The sequence below is a fragment of the Anolis sagrei genome, chromosome 1 (genome assembly GCF_037176765.1).
Source record: "Anolis sagrei isolate rAnoSag1 chromosome 1, rAnoSag1.mat, whole genome shotgun sequence".
Classification (NCBI taxonomy): domain Eukaryota; kingdom Metazoa; phylum Chordata; class Lepidosauria; order Squamata; family Dactyloidae; genus Anolis; species Anolis sagrei.
In genome coordinates, this window is record NC_090021.1 from 239,011,557 (window position 1) to 239,026,797 (window position 15,241).

Consider the following 15,241-nt stretch of genomic DNA (forward strand, 5'->3'; position numbering starts at 1 on the left):
CATCCAGTGGTTTTTGAGTTATGTTAATCCCACAAATGAACATTGCATTTTTATCTATATAGACTAGCTGTCCCCTGCCACGCACTGCTGTGGCCCAGTCTGTGTTCATGTGTTTTGTGTGTTTGCATATGTGTGAGTGTGTGGTTTTGCACACGTGTTGGGTTTTTTTGTTTGTTTTTTGGCTTTTTAAAGTCTCTTCTGCTGCATTTTTCAGTGTTTTTATGAGTGATAGTCACTCATTGGCCTGATAGGTGTCTTGTGTCCAAATTTGGTGTCAATTCGTCCAGTGGTTTTTGAGTTAATCCCACAAACGAACATTACATTTTTATTTATAGAGAAAGATAAGGTATACAACAGAAATAATTAAGAAAACCGACAAGAAGTCTTTGTTACCCTTGTTCACATTAGTATACACAGAGCTTTTTGTGTTTAGATACATTTGCATCACTGCAGTTGGTGGATAGATACTGGTCTTTTGGGCCCAAGTTTTGCCCATGCCTGAATTAGCATCTGGCAGCACAAACCAGTTTCCTCTGGCACACTTGGGCTGGATCAGTGCCATCTGATGCAGCTGGAAGGGTAAGATATGATGGTCGCATTTTAGGGCTCCACACTGACTATATAGTGCAAGAGATGGCAATGATGCATGCCGCCTGTCCTAATAGAGAGCTGCTGCTGCTGCTGCAGCTTCCTCTTCCTGCTGCTGCTGCTGCTGCTGCGAAGACAGAGCTTCCCTCCCGCGCGCCCCTTGGCTCCGCCCCTGGGCCTCCTCCCCTGGCTCTCCTCCGGGCGCGCCCCTCACGCGCCCCCCGCTATTTGCTCTCCCTTCCTCCTCCTCCTGCTGCTGCCCTTTGCGCCTTCCTGCCTGCCTTCCTTCCTGCCTTCCTTCTTGCTCCCCCGCCCCTTCCCTCTGGGCCCCTCCCCTTGCACTTGGCCAGGCGTCCAATCCAGACCCAGCCGGTAACGACGGCGGCGGCGGTGCTGCTGCTGCTGCTGCTGCTTCTGCGTGGAGCTGCACTGCGCCGGGGCTCCCCTTCCCTGCCTCTCCTCCTCCTCCTCCTCCTCCTCCTCCTCGTCCGCCTGGACAGCCGTGAGTGCCTTTGCTCTTTCTCTCGGGGTGCGTCTCTCTGTCTACACACTGCCCAGTGCACGCGCTTTGACACCGCTTTCAGTACTCAAAGGCTACGGGGAATCCTCTTTAGGGAGGGAATCAGCGCCTGCCAGGGATTCCATAGCCCCAAGACAAACCAGCGGTGCCCAATCTGCATTCATTCTGCAGTGTAGACGCGCCCTTCCGCCCAAAGAGGTGTTCCCAGGTTGACAATAGACAATGCTTCCCCACCACCTTGCATCGAGAGGGTGGGTCTCTCTATACTGGAGTTTGGCACCACTTTAAAACTACCTGGTTGAAGGCTATGGGGTCCTGGGAGTTGTAGCTTTGCAAGGCCACAGCCTTCTCTGATGCCTCACCAAATTGCAATCCCAGGATTCCACTACCAGGAGTTTGGCACTGCTTCAAACCTCCCTGGCTGAAGGCTATGGAGCCCTGGAAGTTGTAGTTTTGCAAGGCCACAGCCTTCTCTGATGCCTCACCAAACCGCAATCCCAGGATTCCACTATCATTGAGCCGTGGCAGTCAAAAGTGATGTCAAACCACATTAATTGTACAATGTAGAGCAAGCATGGGCAAACTTTGCCCCTCCAGATGTTTTGGCCCGCAACTCCCACAATTCCTAACAGCCAGTAGGCTGTTAGGAATTATGGGAGTTGGAGTCCAAAACATCTGAAGGGCCAAAATTTGCCCCATCTGTGTTTGAGGCATCTTCAAACTGCAGCCCTCCAGCTGTTTGGGCCTCCAATTCCCAGAAGCCCTAATGAGCTTGTTCAATTGTCAGGAATTCTGGGAGTTGAAGGCCCAAAAAGCTGGAGGGCCGCAGTTTGAAGATGCCTGTTCAATTGTGTTGTTGTGAATCTAGGTAAGCAGGCAGCACTCTTCCTTATGCCAAGACCAGTAGAACATATTGTTGAAGGCTTTAATGGCCAGAATCACAGGTTGTTGTGAGTTTAGTCCTGTACTAGAAGCATTCTCTCCTGACATTTCCCCTACATCTATGGCAGGCATCCTCAGAAGTTGTGAGGTCTGATGGAAACTAGGAAAACAGACCTCAAAACCTCTGAGGATGCCTGCCATAGATGCAGACGAAACGTCAGGAGAGAATGCTTCTGGAACATGGCCATACATCCTGGAAAACTCACAACAACCCGTTGATTCCAGCTATTAAAGCATTCGACAATATGTTCTACTGGGCTTGGCATAAGGAAGAGTGCTGCCTGCTTATCTAGACTTCGGCCAGTTGAAATGTGTCATGAGTAGCTAAATCAATGGAAGAGGCCCTTCGTTGTGGCCCAAACGTACTGCAGGGTCTTGTTTGCTCTGCCTTTGACCCCTCATAAAACGTATGGGATAGAAACTACAACGATGGGGCCTTCCACGAGGTTGAAACTTCAAGCAGCCTCAGCTAATACAATACAGAGTTGGGAGGGCTATAACTCCCCACACCCCCTTTTAGGTTCTGCACAGATAAGGCCTGCTTTGATGCAGAGGGACTGACCTCTGAGCAAACAGATACGGAGCAAGGTTGTAAAAAAGGTAAATTACCTTTCCAGGTTCATCCCCTGACATTTTGTCTTTGGGTGAAGCCCCCAAGTGCGTGGGCACACGTCCCTTCGAGGCACCTGTCAGTGTATGGCAACCCTGTGGATTTCATAGGATTTTCTTAAATAATAATTATTTTTGCCAATTCTTTCCTCTGCAATATAGTCTATAACAGGTATGGGCCAACTTGGGACCTCTGGGTATTTTGGACTCCAACTCCCATCATTCCTAACAGCCTCAGGCCCCTTCCTTTTCCCCCTCAGCTGCTTAAGCGGCTGAGGGGGAAAAGGAAAGGGCTTGAGGCTGTTAGGAATGATGGGAGTTGGAATCCAAAACACTCAGAGGGCCCAAGTTGGCCCATGTCTGATCTACACTAGTTGAGTCCGACTAGGGTTGGTGCTCATCTCCATTTCTAAACCGAGGAGCCGGCGTTCTCCGTAAACTCCTCCAAGGTCATGTGGCCGCCATGGCTGCATGAAGCGCCGTTACCTTCCCGCTGGAGTGGTACCTATTGATCTACTCACATTTGCATGTTTTTGAACTGCTAGGTTGGCAGAAGCTGGGGCTAATAGGCGGAGCTTACTCCGCTCCCCAGATTTGAACTGCCAGCTTTTCGATCAGCAAGTTCAGCACCTCAATGGTTTAACCCGCTGCACCACTGGGGGCACCTTTTTTACCTTTTTGGAGGTACAAAAGTAATAGAAATAAATCCGTAGAAATACACAGTTGTGTAAATTCGATAGATTTTTAAGTCATATAGCTAATCAAGTTGGGGCCACGATGGTGCAGCGGGTTAAACTGCTGAGCTGCTGAACTTGCTGAGTGGAAGGTTGACAGTTCGAATCCACTGAATGGGGTGAGCTATTGTTGTTAGCTCCAGCTTCTGCAAACCTAGCAGTTCGAAAACATGCAAATGTGAGTAGATCAATAGGTACTGCTTTGGCGGGAAGATAACAGCACTCCATGCAGTCTTGCTGGCCACATGACCTAGGAGGTGTCTACGGACAACGCCGGCTCTTTGACTTAGAAATGGAGATGAGCACCACACCCCAGAGTTGGACACAACTCAAATTAACGTCACAGGGAAACCTTTACTTTTACCTACCTAATCAAGTAAAATAAACCCTTTAGTCAAGTGACAACACAGTACCCAGACCATGCAATTCTTTCATTTATCAAATACAGCCATTCCATGCTTATGCTTTCCCATTATGTTTCTTACTAAGGACATACAGTGAAAAAAAGAAAAGGAACAGATTATGTATTTTCTGAAAGTCTGTTTTGGTTTAAGATCAATTGAAACCACCCAAACTTTGGGGGTGCATAGCAAGGGCATATAATTTGAAATCTCTGGGTGGAGCGAGTGTTCAGATAAGCCTATCCTTAGAACCTGAGACTTGCAGATATGCAGATGACCAAAAAAGACTCTGAGCTTCCGCGAAAGTGTAGATTGAGATGGGAATGAATTTTAAGGCCATGATTAGATCATCTTATGCAAAACAAGGGATGAGGAAGTTTCTCCTGCTGGAGATAGAAGTATGACGTTCTCATAATGAAGGGGGATGCTGTCGCTAATAGAAAATTGTAAAGATCCTTGTGAAATTTTAATTGATACCTTGTACTATATTTGGTCCTGAACTCAGCTTTCAGTGTTGGTAGTGAATGGCTATAAATCACCTAGTAGTTCCAGTATAACTTGAACAGCTGCGGGAGACAATGAATTGAGAAAAAAAATCTGTTTATAAGGGTAAAATGAAAAGTAATGTAACGCTATATAATTCTGAGGAACAGAAGGAACTCTGAAGGGATTCACTGAGGGCCCTTCCACACAGGCCCTGTATCCCAGGATGTGATCCCAGGTTATCAGTTTATCCCAGGTTATCTGGCAGTGTGGACTCATATAATCTAGTTTAAAGCAGAAAACCTGAGGTCAGATCCTGGAATATCGGGCCTGCCTGCCCTCAATGATTAATGTTCAGGTTTGTATTTTTCCTTTTCAATATACTGTATGATATTTTTTAGGTTTATCTATGCTGACATTCAATCATGCATGTATATCAATTTATTGAGCCCCTGGTGACGCAGTGGGTTAAAGCCCTGTGCCGGCAGGACTGAAGACCAACAGGTCGCAGGTTCGAATCCGAGGAGAGGCGGATGAGCTCCCTCTATCAGCTCCAGCTCCTCATGCGGGGGCATGAGAGAAGCCTCCCACAAGGATGATAAAAACATGAAAATCATCCGGGCGTCCCCTGGGCAACGTCCTTGCAGACGGCCAATTCTCTCAAGTAGCTCCTGACACGACAAAAAAAAAAAAAGTCAATTTATTCATTTAGTCCTGTAGTAGAAGTACATTTGGAGCGCTGCATAAAAGTGAAAATACACAGTCTATAAAACAATACAGGAAAAAGAATGCTTTTCTGTACTACTTGAATACTATCCATAAGGAAATCTGTCCAGGACTGAGGAGTTGATATCTCCTCCAAGCTTCAGACATGGGTGGATCTACACCAGTGGTTCTCAACCTGTGGGTCCCCAGATGTTTTGGCCTTCAACTCCCAGAAACCCTAACAGCTGGTAAACTGCCTGGGATTTCTGGAAGTTGTAGGCCAAAACACCTGGGGACCCACAGGTTGAGAACCACTGGTCTACACTGCAGAACAGGCATGGGCAACTTCAGCCCTACAGGTATTTTGGACTTCAACTTCCACAATTCCTAACTGCAAGTACGCTGTTAGAAATTGTGGGCGTTGAAGTCGAAAACACCTGGACAAAGTTTCCCCATGCCTGCTGTAGATAGAATTAATGCAATTTGATCCCACTTGCACTGCCAGAGCTCAGTGCTATGGAATTGTTGTGGTTGTTGTTACTTTACAAGGTATTTCGCTTTCTCTGCCAAATAGTGCTGGTGGCTCATCAAAGTACACATCTCAAGATTCCATAGCATGAAGCCATGGCAGTTAAAATGGGCTCAGACTGCATTAATTCTACAGTGTGGATGCATCTCTAGAAAAACTGGGTAATACTACCATAGCAGTTCCCCTTCATTCTTTTATTTATTTATTAACCCCTTTTATATCCCACCCTTCTCAACCCCGAAGAGGACTCAGGGCAGCCTTACAATGCATTTTCTATATAAATAAAAATGTAATGTTCGTTTGTGGGATTAACATAATTCAAAAACCACTGGACAAATTGACACCAAATTTGGACACAATACACGTATTAGACCAATGAATGACCATCCCTCATAAAAACACTGACAAATACAGCAGAAAAGGCTTAAAAAGCCAAAAAAATTATAAAAAAATACATTACAATGAATGCGCAAAACCACATATATATAACACACACACACAAATATATACACAAATACGCACATATACACAGACTGGGCCACAGCAACACGTGGCAGGAGACGGCTAGTATATTAATACATGATAAATAAACAAAAACAGTAGAACCAAACTCATTAAAAACAGTGGTGCAATGGGTTAAATCCTTGCGCCGGCAGGACTGAAAGACTGACAGGTTGCAGGTCTGAATCCAGGGAGAGCATGAATGAGCTCCCTCTATCAGCTCCAACTCCCCATTGTAGGGACATGAGAGAAGCCTCCCACAAGGATGATAAAGCATCAAAACATCCGGGCATCCCGTCTTGCAGATGGCAACATCTTGCAGACGGCCAATTCTCTCACACCAGAAGCAACTTGCAGTTTCTCAAGTCACTCCTGACACGAAAAAAAAACAGCATGAAAGCATAAATTAAAATCACATGATCCAAAAGGACCAAAATAAACATGGAAGGAGATAACTTTATTGGATGTTAGCCTACTGTTAGTACTTTCCATAATAAAAAATATTGGAGAGTTAGAAGAACCTTCATTTGTTATGCTAAAGTTTACTTTAACAACATAATTTTTATTTATACTTTTTAAAAACAATCATAGTAATATCTCAAGTTATGTCCATTGTTGTACGGAGAAGGAATCACTAGGATTTGCAGGTCAAGTTTTGTATTTTTATGACTCCGAGGCTCCGATTTGCTGCTGATCGGCCTGTGCCTGAAACAGTGAGCTTTCCGTCTCCTTTGAATTCCCTTCTGTGCCTTTTGAATGCCAGGGTTCTCCATCTTTTTTCTGAGGATGCCAATGGCACTTCCCATTCATTTTATGCAGAACTGGGCCGCTGGAGCGGATTCTGTCGTCTCAAGTGTGAAAGACAAATTGAGCTTTTGTGGCTGGGTGGTGTGTTGTGCTCAGCGTAACCTTTCGCCTACTTTTCTGAGTCGGCCATGTGATCTTTCCGCTGCCGTGGAGGAAGGGCGGGGATTCAGGAACCACGCTGCTGCTTTGCCAAAGTGCCTTTGAGATGACATATCGCATGACTCCATAAAACTCAGTCACAAGCTCCTAGTAATACTGGGGATGGGGATCTGGGAGCAGGGAGAGCGGGAGAAACAAAAAAGGCAGGCGCAAGGAAGAACTATTTCTGGAACTCATTGTAGGTCAAGCATGTTTTCTTGGCATTGCGCAAATGGAAATTGTGAGAGAGCTGCCTTCCTGCCTGTAGAGTTGTTTCTGGAAACGCTTCAATTGTACAGAAGTAAAAGTGATAGTGCAAACTGTGCCTCTGTAATCAGTTCCAGCTCCAAGGCTTTGGGGAAAAGTTTCAGATCCATATATGTGTGATAAGTATTCTTGTATATCAGTTTCAGATCCAAATAGGTGGGATAGGTAAAGATAAAGGTTTTCCCCTGGTTGCAAATCTCCATTTCTAAGCCAAAGAGCCAGCGTTGTCAGTAGATACCTCCAAGGCTATGTGGCTAGCATGACTGCACAGAGGTGGGATAGGTGTTCTCTTACTTGGGTGTAAGTTTCAGGACTCAGTGCTATGGAATCATGAGGGCTGTAGTTTTATAAGGTAGTAGCCATCCCCTGCCACACACTGCTGTGGCCCAGTCTGTGTATATGTGTTTTGTGTGTGTGTATATGGTGTATATATATGTATATATGTGTCTATATGTGGTTATGTGCATGCATTGTAATGTTTCTTTGTTTTTGGCTTTTAAAGTCCCTTCTGGTGTGTTTTCCAGTGTTTTTCTGAGTGATGGTCACTCATTGGCCTGATAGGTGTATTGTGTCCAAATTTGGTGTCATGGGAGTTCTGTGTGGGAAGTTTGCTCCAATTCTATCGTTCGTGGGGTTCGGAATGCTCTTTGATTATAGGTGAACTATAAATCCCAGTAACTATAACTCCCAAACGTCAAGGTCTATTTTCCCCAAACTCCATGTATGTGCCTAGTTGGGCATATGGAATATTCGTGCCAAGTTTGGCCCAGATCCATCTTTGTTTGAGTCCACAGTGCTCTCTGGATATAGGTGTACTACAACTCCCAAACTCAACATCAATGTCCACCAAACCCTTCTAGTATTTTCTGTTGGTCATGGGAGTTCTGTGTGCCACATTTGGTTCAGTTCCATCATTGGTGGAGTCCAGAATGCTCTTTGATTGTAGATGAACTATAAATCCCAGCAACTACAACTCCCAAATGACAAACTCCTTGTGGCCAAATTTGGTGGCAATTCATCCAGTGGTTTTTGAGTTATGTTAATCCCACAAATGAACATTACATTTTTTATTTATATAGAAGATTTAGCTTACTCTGCCAAAAAGTGCTGCTGCCTGACTAAACTACTCCTCCCGGGAAACCATAACATGGAGTCCTGGCAGCTAAAGTGGTGTCAAACTGCACTAATTCTACAACGGAGATGCACCCAAGATATCTTTGTCATTCAATATCCTTGCCATTTGTAGAATCCTTATGCTGTCGCAGGTCTATCTCCCAAAGTATGGCATAATAATCTTATTCAGCACCTGGGGAACTTACAAAGTGATGCTGATTAAATTACATAGATAACGTCTCCAGTTTTCTCAGGTGTTGTGACATTATGTAAAGTGACCATGAGAAGTGGCAGACAAAGTAGTATGGCGTTGTGTCTTGGCTCCAAGCTATAATTCCTTCTTTGCATATCTCAGCCATAAGAAATGACCTGCAGCAGTCTCCTGAGGACTACATGCATCCGCACATACTGTCATTATCAGTAGTGTCCAAAGTTCCTTACATTCCTGAGTTGAATATTTATGAGTAATGTATTTCCAAAGAATGGGCTTGAGGAAATACTCCGTTTTCAAATGTAATTTAGATTTTAATATCTCAACTTTATTTTATTTTTTAAACTTTACTTTTTCAGCGTGCCATCTGAGTTGTGGAGCCTGTTCTTGATAGTAAAGGTAAAGGTTTCCCCTGACATTAAGTCTAGTTGAGTCCGACTCTGTGGGGTGGCGTTCATTTCCTTTTCTAAGCCGAAGAGCCGGCGTTGTCCATAGACACCTCCAAAGTCATGTGGCCAGCATGACTGCAAGGAGCGCCGTTACCTTCCCACAGGAGCGGTACATATTAATCTACTTACATTTCCATGTTTTCGAATTGCAAGGTTGACAGAAGCTGGGCCTAACAAAGAAAAGCTCACTCCGCTCCCCAGATTCAAACCACCAACCTTTCGGTTAGCAGGTTCAGCAGTTTAACTCGCTGCATCTCCAGGGGGCCCATAAGGGGTTTTAATGTCTAAACTTTATATTGTTTTTTAAACTTTACTTTTTCAGCGTGCCATGTGAGTTGTAGTAGAGCCTATTAGTGATACTTGTTGGGAAAGAGAAAAGTCGCCATCTTGTTTGAAAAATTGCTAATCATTTCAGTAAGTGACCTAAACTAACAACATTCAGAATATTGGAGTATATATATATAAATGAGATATAAACCCATCACCATTAAAATCAAAAACTTAAAATCCTCTCGACAAGTCCCATTGAAAATCAATTCTCACAGGTTTGGAATAAAAAAAATCCCCCCTGGGTGTGGGAAGATAATAAGGAGAGTCTTATATCTCTGGAAAGAGAATTCCTGAGCTTGGAAACAGCTTCTGGGAGGACCATCTCCTATATTTCCACCAAGTGTACCTGTGAGTGAGGTGGGGCAGAAGGGCTTTCCAAAAGAGATCAAGACAGAGGCAGGCTGCTATGGGAGAATGCAGTGCTTTAAACAACCATAACCTGAGCTATAGAGTAACTAGGGGTCTGTTCACACTGCAGTATTAAAGCAATGTGAGCAGTAGGTTAAACCGCTGAGCTTGTTGACCGAAAGGTCACAGGTTCGAATCCGGGAGCAGCATGATCTTCCACTGTCAGCCCCAGCTTCTGCCAACCTAGCAGTTCGAAAACATGCACCTGAGTAGAACAATAGGTAACGCTCCGGTGGGAAGGTAACGGTGCTCCATGCAGTCATGCTGGCCATATGACCTTGGCGGTGTCTATGGACAACGCTGGCTCTTCAGTTTAGAAATGGAGATGAGCACCACCCCCCAGAGTCAGACACAACTAGACTTAATGTGAGGGGACAACCTTTACCTTTACTATTCCACTTTATCTGCCATGGTTCTGTCCTAGGGAATCAAGAGACTGGAAGTTTCGGAAGAATACTGTATATTCTTGTGCATAACTTTTGAAAACTCAATCCCCAAAAGCTGGGTCAACTTAACTAAGTACTGTCCTTTCACTTTGATCAAAGAACTAACCATTCTCTTCTCAGAGTAGAGTGGTGAAAAATGGGAGTCTAATCTGTCCTAAGAGAGCCTTAAAAAGGCACCTGTCCCTTCTATTCTCTCTGTCATGGCACTGCTTCTGACCTCTTTGAATGCCTGGGTGGGGAAATGGTGATGGCGGCCAGGGCAACGCTACCCCTAAAGCAGCATTGGTGATACTATAAACTAGAATCATAGCACTATAATTTTGTAGTGTGAACAGGTCCCACACCATACACTCCTCACTCCTCGCTGCGTGGTTCTCCTGTGACATACATAGCTGGGTGAGCAGCTACGGTGAAATAGTAGATTATAAACTTGTCTTTGCTTTTTCTTGGGAATACACAGTACATGGGCAGTACTTCAAATAATTATTTAGGAATAGTATTCTTTAATTGCTACTATTATTTATTAATTAGTAGGCCTCCTGGTGGCACAGTCAGTTAAACCGCTGATCTTTTGAACTTGCTGACCAGAAGGTCAGAGGTTCAAATCCAGGGAGCAGGGTGAGCTCCCACTGTTAGCCCCAGCTTCTGCTAACATAGCAGTTCGAAAACATGCAAATGTGAGTAGATCAATAGGTACTGCTCCTGTGGGAAGGTAACGATGCCCCATGCAGTCATGCCAGCCATATGAGGTGTCTATGGATAACGGGATAACGCCTGCTCTTCGGCTTAGATATAGAGATGAGCACCATCCCCCCCAGAGTCGGACACAACTAGACTTTACTTTCTATTATTTATTTATTTATTAACTGTATTTATACCCCTCCGTCTCACCCCGAAGGGGGCTCAGAGCGGCCTTACAAAAGGCAACAATTTGATGCCACATAAAACAGACATACAATAAAATAAACTTCTACATTAAACATGGAATTAAAAAGCATATACATATGAAAACCAATGAATATGTATTATCTGAAACATTCTTCTCATCTACATTTATAATTGCCTCCTCTTGGAAATATTTCTAATCAAGACATGACGTAACAGATCAACAATGAGGAGATCCTAATTTCTCCCCTTATTTTAGGGAACGCCTGAGCCGTAATCTTAGTCACCTTCTCTATATCAAGAGTAAGAGTTGCAAGCAGCACTTTTCACCAGCTTGTATTGTCTTGCAGTGTAGAGACTAATGAGGTGCTTCTGTTCTTGGAGATATTGGTAATAAGAGCTCTTAGTGATGTAGGCTCATCTGTAATTAATCTCACTTGAAAAGAGACTTGTAAGTTAACCCTCTAAGACTATTGGCAATTCTGAGTTTGAGCAAAGCCTAGTTATTGTTTTTAGTTTTTTTGGGTTATGATGACAAAACTGGTTTGCTTTCATGGGCGCATAGAGGATGGCTTACACTTCGGCTGTCAATGGAAAATGTAAATGAATCAGCACAATAGCCAATGCCAGTATCTTTGGCTGACTTGTATTCATTTGGGTTTTTAGTTTTTCAACGAGGAGGGCCAGATCCTTGCCCTCACACTGGTATAAACTGTACAGTAGAGGAGCTAAAATGTGTAGTGAAAAATATGCTGTACTTGAGCATCAAAAGACTGCACATAAAAATTGAAAAACAACACTGTCCTGTCACCTAAATTGTACATGATCTACTGGGGTTGGCTTTATTTGAATATGTTATGGATCTATTGCTATCATTTGAGCCCACTTGGCACCAAATAGCAAGCACAATGGGAACTCCTCGGTTTCAAACAGTGATTTAAATATGTAAATACACAGAGAGAGTAGTTTCTGAGTGAATGTGATTTTTCTGCTTCTTGGCAGAGGGTTGGACTGATTCTATGATAGAGTAATATGAAGAAACTTCACCCGTGTTATAATTATGGAAGTTCATAGTTTCCTACATTTCAGGCAATGTGATTTTATGCCTTCTGTGTTGAAGATGAACAGAAGGGTTGTGCTGGAGGACTTAGAGAATCTCGAGAGAGGGCACCTCTCTAGGTATTTTTCCAGGTCCTGGAGCATTACTCTATGGCAGGTATGGGCAAACCCAGGTCCGGGGCTCGATGCGGCCCCTTGGGCTCTTTTCTCAGGTCCTCCTCTCTCACCTTTCCTTCCTCTCTTTCCTCCCTCCTTCCCTTCCTTCTTCCCTTCCCTTCCACCCTTTCATTCTTCCCTCCCTTTAGTCTTTCCTTCCTCCTAACCTCTCTCTCCCTTCCCTCCCTTTTTTCATCTTCCATCTTGCCCTTCCACCTTTTCCTCCTTCCTTCCTTTCTCCTTCCTTCTTTCCCTTTTGTTTTTCCTTCTTTCCCTCTTTCTTTCCTCCTTCCTTCCCACTCTCCCTCTTTCTCCTTCCCTTCCTCCCTTTCATCCTTCCTTTTTTCTCTCTTTCCTTCCTTCCATCACTGGGCAGCCAGTTTTCAGGGAGTGCTAGCATGCCCCCCCCCCCCAGTTGGCCCATGCCTGCTCTACGGTATGTTTCCATCAGAAGTTGACCAGGATAGCTCTTTGCGTGTAATTAAACCTGTGTAATACGAACTCACATTACACGTAAGAAAACTGTAATGGAAGAATTGGTTTACCGAGAACCAGCAGTGGGCTAGTACATTCTGCCCTGCCATTCCCTTTGTAACCAGAATGACTAAATCTAACACATGGTTTGCTTATTATGTTTGTCAAAAGGTGGCAGCATTCAGATGACACACAAAAAACAAACTATGGAGTAAAAGCCCTGTAGTTCGTTTAGCCTCTCTTTTGCAAGCAGGCATAATCAATAAACGGTGTTCTTTAAGTCGGCTTTCCTCTAGTTCTCTGGATCAGTATGAGATCTCTACTCAGCGATGTGTTTTTGTAAACTCATATATTGCTATGAGTACTCCAGAGATTATTTTAAGGGTGTTACCAACTTAGAGAGCGGATAGAATTACGTAGCTACTGCTAAATAAAAATATCCTCTCCAGTCTTTTATTTTATTTTTTCCTTTTCTTTTGAAGTAGCTGGCTCTTGGCGCTTGGTGTGCAAAGTCTGTATACAAATCCATTGCCAGAATGCACGCCACGACTGAGAGCAACACTTCCTGCTCTGTTCGTTTTAGCAATTTCATGTGGCCACTGCGGTCTCTGCTGTAGAGTCGGGATCTGCATTTCTAAATTGAAGCGCGCATGCTCTGTCACTCTGCGCCCTTTTACCTACTTTTCTGAAGAAACACGTGACGGCCTCAGAAACGTGGAGGCAGGGAAGGGCTCTGCTGCCAGCTATTAAAACCTCTGGAAGCAAGAGCATGATCTTACGAAGTTATGAGCGCCAGTGCCTCTCCCGCCACCTTGTATTGAGTCACATTTTATTAGATTGCTAAAGTCATGTTGCTCTTTTATTTTGCTTTAAGAGAAACATTTTAATAAACGAGTGCAATATAGGTTAAGTGTCCCATTTTATTTTGATTTCTTGGGAGCCTTTTGGATCCCCCTGCCCCAAATTTTAGAATACTTGCATTATACATTGTGAGATAACAATAACAATAATAATAATACTTTATTTATACCTTGCCACCATCTCCCTGAAGGGACTTGAGCAGCTCGCATGAGGCCAAACCCAAGTAATTACAATAAAGCAAAATAAAATACATATAACAAACAATAGCATCAAATAAAATGCTTAAAAATAACAAAGTAATACAATAAAATAATAGCAATAACATAATAACACAAAATAAAAATGATAAAAGAGTTAAACAAGAAGAGCTGGGCCAAATCCAAAGGGTAAAACTCTAAAACCTCTGGGGGAGATAGATAAATAAAATGCTGTGTCTACTGGAAGATCTTGGAGATGGGGCCCAAGTATAAATACAAAACCCAGAAAACAAGGGAATTCCAGACAGGAAATAATCAGGGCCAGCTAACACATTCCAACAAAGGATTCCCCCAGGCAGGAAGCAGCCAGGCTTTGCAGCTGCAAGACCATTCTATACTAATAAAGGTGACCAGTTGCAACATTCACACCTGCCTCAATTAGACAAGCATGCTTTCTCCCACCCTGGAGAATCCACAGATATATAAACCTCACTTGCCTAGTTTCCAACAGACCTCACAACCTCTGAGGACACCTGCCATAGATGTGGGCAAAACATCAGGAGAGAATGCTTTTGGACCCTTACCAGATAGCCCGAAAAACACACAGCAACCTATCATATCCATAGCTTGACATTACGTTGATAATCCATAAATATACAAATCCCCAAACCTTCTAAATATTATACTGCTGTAAAAGAAGTGGCAAATGAGATCAGTTACTGAAAGCCGAGAAAGCCGTTTTATATCAGATTGGAGTATGTGTCTGTACAGTCCAATATTGTTCACTTTTAACAACAGCAGCTAAATGTTTTCAATTTATTCATAACCTTGAAGTTCCCATGTGGGAAACTAGGAGGAGTGCCTTCATGCAAAGCCACGTGCGCTGCCATCAAGACTGAGGGCCTCTGCTGGAAGAGGAAGAGGGAGGAACAACTGTCGTCATCCCCCAAACGCCAAGATTTTTGCATGCCAGTATTTCACAACTCAAATATGAAACTAGAAGAATGACTTGGACCTTTTAAGGATCTGCTGTTTGAAGTGGAGATTTCTGTTTATACTTGAATAATGCTTGACTTTTGTAGGGGTCATGGTGGTGCAGTAGGCTAAACCACTAAGCTGCACAACTTGCTGACCGGAAGGTCGGCAGTTCGAATCTGCAGAATGGGATGAGTTCCCGTTGCCAGCCCTAGCTTCTGCTAACCTAGCAGTTCGGAAACACGCAAATGTGAGTAGATCAATAGGTACCGCTTCGGCAGGAAGGTAGCAGCACTCCCTGCAGTCATGCTGGCCACATGACCTTGGAAGTGTCTATGAACAGCACCGGCTCTGCAGCTTAGAAATAGAGATGAGCATCACCCCCCAGAGTTGGACTCGACTAGACTTAATGTTAAGGGTTACTGTGCAGTTGGAACTCCCCATTTGGAGGTT

The 15,241-nt window shown here is 43.9% G+C and overlaps 1 protein-coding gene across 2 annotated transcripts in view; it reads left to right on the plus strand.

The window, feature by feature from the left end:
• Window positions 1–892: 892 nt before the first annotated feature.
• Window positions 893–15,241, plus strand: part of CPT1A (carnitine palmitoyltransferase 1A) — a 54,189-nt gene continuing 39,840 nt past the window's right edge. Inside the window, exon 1 of one of the 2 annotated variants that reach the window (XM_060769894.2) lies at window positions 893–1,090. The gene's annotated coding sequence lies outside the window, so the exon portion shown is untranslated. The remainder of the gene's footprint in view (window positions 1,091–15,241) is intronic. The other variant, XM_060769903.2, reaches the window with a different exon arrangement.